Source organism: Hakea prostrata, chromosome 8 (genome assembly GCF_041222555.1).
Source record: "Hakea prostrata isolate BN-2017 chromosome 8, UWA_Hpros_2, whole genome shotgun sequence".
Lineage (NCBI taxonomy): Eukaryota > Viridiplantae > Streptophyta > Magnoliopsida > Proteales > Proteaceae > Hakea > Hakea prostrata.
Window position 1 is genome coordinate 39,924,956 of NC_142607.1, and position 4,435 is coordinate 39,929,390.

Here is a 4,435-nt window from a genome sequence, read left to right on the forward strand (position 1 = left end):
TCGATATTGATTTTTAATTTAGTCCAAACCATTAGCCCAAACCGAATCCAAACCGTTAGCCCAAACCGCTAACCAACCCGAACCCAAACCGCACCGAAACCGTTATCTTTTAAATGGGCTGTGTTTAGGCTGGGGGGTTTTCAGCCCGAAACCGTTAAGCCCAGCCGGAAACCGCTCCAAACCGCACCTTTGACACCCCTAATTGTAATGCATGGAAGGAACTACCTGATTTAAGGTAACTAATACTATGATTTGTACTTTCTATTTTTCTATTTGAACATCTGAGAATAAAACTATAATATAGTTTGGGCCAATTGGGAGAATGTTAGATTTATTAAAAATTAAAATATTAAACTTCTCATTATTTACGGTGTGGGCCAAACATTGTATGAAATTATAGTTTTGGTACAAGTTAACTACTTAGGTGATTAAATAATCGTGTTTGATGAAAACACTATATTACAAGGCTCTTGAAAAACCCTGGATAACTGCTGGTAAAAACTAAGGCAAATTTTTACAGAGACGTATGGTCCCCAATTTTCTTAGCAAACTCCTTGCTTTTCCATTATTAATTTGCTAGAAGAAAATTGGAAGCACTTGATAAGTTTAATATTGAAGAAGACGATTTGCTTGGAGAAGACTTGGCAAATAGCTTCTAGAGGAAAGTATCCATGGCCGGATATTAGTACCGTTTGGTTTTATATTCTGCATAATTGAATCAGAACCTTGATTAGCTTTCTTGGGTTCAATATTTAGTTGTTTAGCCATTGATTTTCATACAATGACAAGTTTAAACTTCAAAGTAGAGTCTAGATCCTCTGCCGAAGAGGAAAATTTTCAAACAACATGGTTTGATTTTTAACATATGTCCAATCCCAAAGCAATATCTATTCTTATATGGTGCACCAACAGGAAAATCCATGCTATGAATACTAACATATCTGGAGAAATCTAATTATAAACTTTGCATTGATTGCAAATATAGCACAACAATTAACATTAAAAACACAAAAAATTATGATAGGTATTTAAGTTGGGTAATATCTGCATGAGAAATAAGACATCTATCATATTAACTTTTGTCATTATTTTGAAGTAAAAATAATGCATAGATTACAATGATGTTCTTAAAACTAATCTGACCCAACCATTTATTTTTGAGAAACAACTAACTAAGAAATAATCATTACGATGATAAGAAAATGCTATATTGATATGTAATGGCTTGAGATTTTCGAAAATGGTATTAGAGTTGAGTCCTTTAGTTTTCATAGATTAACTAAGGGCCTGTTGGTTACATGAGTTTGGAGATTTCAAATATCTAGAGGTTTCAAATCTATGAAGTCATAGTTCATAAAACTAATTGTTTGGTTAACCTGAATCAATGGAAAGAAATATGTGAATTCATCCTGAAAAATATTTGATCGACGTGATTTTTGTGAATGTGCAAATGTTTAGCGCTTTTATAGTAGGGGTGAAATCCAGATCCATAAATTTACAGATTCACGTTTATAGTGCATAAAGATGAATCTCTAGAGTTCATGAATCCAGATGTTTTCACAATTAGACGGGTATAAATCTCGCATTCATGAATCTAGAGATTCGTATCCAAACAGGCCCCAAAGAGATCCAAGGAGTTAATATCAGGAAAGGGAAAGTAGAATACTAGAGACAAAATATGCACGTGTCTCATTCAATACAAGGCGACTATGGTTCTTTTGGGGGAATACATGTGTGTTTTATTAAGAGGTCTATCAAAGCTCAAGCTAACGGACAAGCATTTCACTTGGAATGTCTATTCTCTATTTTCTTCTCATGTCATATAGAATCTTGAAGGTACATAGGCTATTGCTCTGTGAAGCACACCCTAACTAAAAAATAGTTGACAAATTCACTTGTATTGTGTTTTGAAAGGAAAGTTTTGTTGGGTTTGTGTATCTTGTATTCTACATGTCCATATAATTATAGTTTGGCTATATTAGTAATTGAATTAGGGTTTTGGGTTAATTACTTATACGGGGATAAAATTGTAATTATATAGAGTTAAGGTTTTAGGTTTCCTTATAAATAGTTTGAATAGGATAACCTAGATCAATCAATTCCTGCAGGGGATTGGAAAATCTATCCAAGGAGAGGATGGGGGCAAGCAAAGGAGTAGAACTTTGTGAGGTGTGAGAGTGGTGAGTTTTTTAGGACTATTGAAATCTACTCTTTTTTTTTTTTTTTTCTTTTTCTTTTTAAGGTTGCATATTTTAGTGGGGCTAAAACTCTGAGTTGCACACTTTCAAAATTACAAGTTACGCACCCCTAACATTCCATCCAAGATTCTATTTACATGAGTCTCGAGATTTCAAATATCTAGAGATTTCAAATCTATAAATTTCAAATCTATGGAGTTATAATTTATAAAATTAGATGTTTGGTTGTGGAATGAAATCTTTGGACTCATCCTAAAAAACAATTTGATCGACGTGAGTTTTGTGAATGTGCAAATGTATAGCTTTTTTGGAATCTCGGTTTCACCCTTACCCATAAATCTCGTTCCGATTTTGTGTTGTGAATCTCGTTTCTGATCTGAGATTTTACACCACGGGTATATTCTCGATTCATGAATCTAGAGATTTGAAATCTCTGGATTCATGTAACCAAACAGGCCCTTAACTAATGAATGAAATGTCCATGTTACCTTCATTAAAATCAAATGACATAACTACCCCATTTAAAGACTCTCATACCCAACTCTTAGGTGAGTGAAGGGAAAATCTATTCACCCATCTTTTGCCTACACCTGGCAGAAAATTGCTCACCACAGATGTTGGAAACCACACTAACCCCTCCCCCTGTAGGCGACCACTACCTTCACCTTCCTCGGATATCACCCCACTCTCTATCACGCAGAGAAGGAGAAAATGCCCAGAAACACCTCACTAGCATCTCCACTGCAACTTCCATTGAAGGTCAGGTTTCTCATCTCAATATTTACTCCTTGGTTATATTTGGCGAAGCGTCATAATGGTACTATCGATCGTCTTCTCGTTAACCTAACAAACCCCAAAGTCCCTGCAAAGAGTAAACCCAGAAAATGTGTCAAAACCATTGACATAAACATAGGCGCCACTAGAAATCTCAGGTTTTATCTCTTCATCCCAACCAAACCCCCCCCATCAAATGTGATCCTCCCTATGGTCATTTTCTTTCATTGCTGAGGTTTCACATTCTTTAGCCCTAATTTCAAAAACAACAACAAGGTCTATCTTTGCATTGCCATAAATACCCCTGCTATGATCGTCTCTGTAAACTATTGTCTCTCGCCAAAACTCCAATTTCCGCACAGTATGATGATGGTGTCGACACACTTAAATTCCTCGATGAAATAGAAATTGACAATTTGCCCTCAAATTCGAATCTTTCATTTGGGCAGATTTCAATCTACCCCTTCTTTGGCGGCAAAGAGAGGGAATTGTCGGCGATAAGGATGGCGTAGGGTGTATTGGTGACGCTTAAATGGACGAATTGGTTGTGGAAGGTGTTCTTGCTGTAAGCAGAGAATAGAGACCATGAAGCGGTGAATTGTGTCTGGGCCAAGGGCGGTGGATATAAGCAGAGTGGGTATGCAGCAACGATGGAGGTGGTGGGTGGGTTTGATCCGTTGCAGAATAGGTAGAGAGAATTCTACAAGTGGTTAAAGAGATCTAGGAAAGAAGTAAAGCTACTGGAGCATCCAAATGCAATTCATGCATTTTATTTGTTTCATACCTTGCCTAAAGCTTCCAAGTTCATGAAGGAGACTAAGGAGTTTATTCATGTCGTTTCTGCTAAATTCACCAAGTGAGATAGAATGAGAAATCATGAGTTAAGGGGAAGGTGAAGGCGGTGGCTGCAGGTAGGAGGAGGGGTTGGGGGCTTCCTAGCAACAGCAGTGGGCAATTTCCGGCGAATCGTAGGTAGAAGATGGGTGACCACCTACTTAAGGATTGGGTACGAAAGGGTTTAAATAGGAATAATTATGCCATTTGACTCTAATGAGGGTAATATAGTCACTTTACTCATGACTTAGCAAAATCTTGGATGGAATGTTAGGAGGGTGCAACTTATCCTTGAGAGTATGTAATCTATAGTTTAGGGCACTAAAGTGTGCAACCCAGAGTTTAAGCCCACTAAAGTGTGCAATTTGTAAAAAAAACTCATTTTTCCCTCTGTGGTGGATGTAGGCGATTTTGCCGAATCACATTGAAATCTTCTGTTGTGAGTGTGTTTTGTTTGTGTTCTTTTTCATGTTGTACATCCATTCCCAACAAGTTTTAGAGAAAATATATTTAAATACAAAATAAAATCCAACCTATAAATATTCCAATAAGGAAGTGGTAACCTTAAAATTAAAGGTAAAGAAGACAAGATAGAAGAGAATCAAGCTAATGAAATACACTGACTTTAT

At 36.6% G+C, this 4,435-nt stretch overlaps 1 pseudogene; it reads left to right on the forward strand.

The window, feature by feature from the left end:
• Positions 1-2,909: 2,909 nt before the first annotated feature.
• Positions 2,910-3,832, forward strand: LOC149007842 (putative carboxylesterase 18; annotated as a pseudogene).
• The last annotated feature ends 603 nt before the right edge of the window (positions 3,833-4,435 follow it).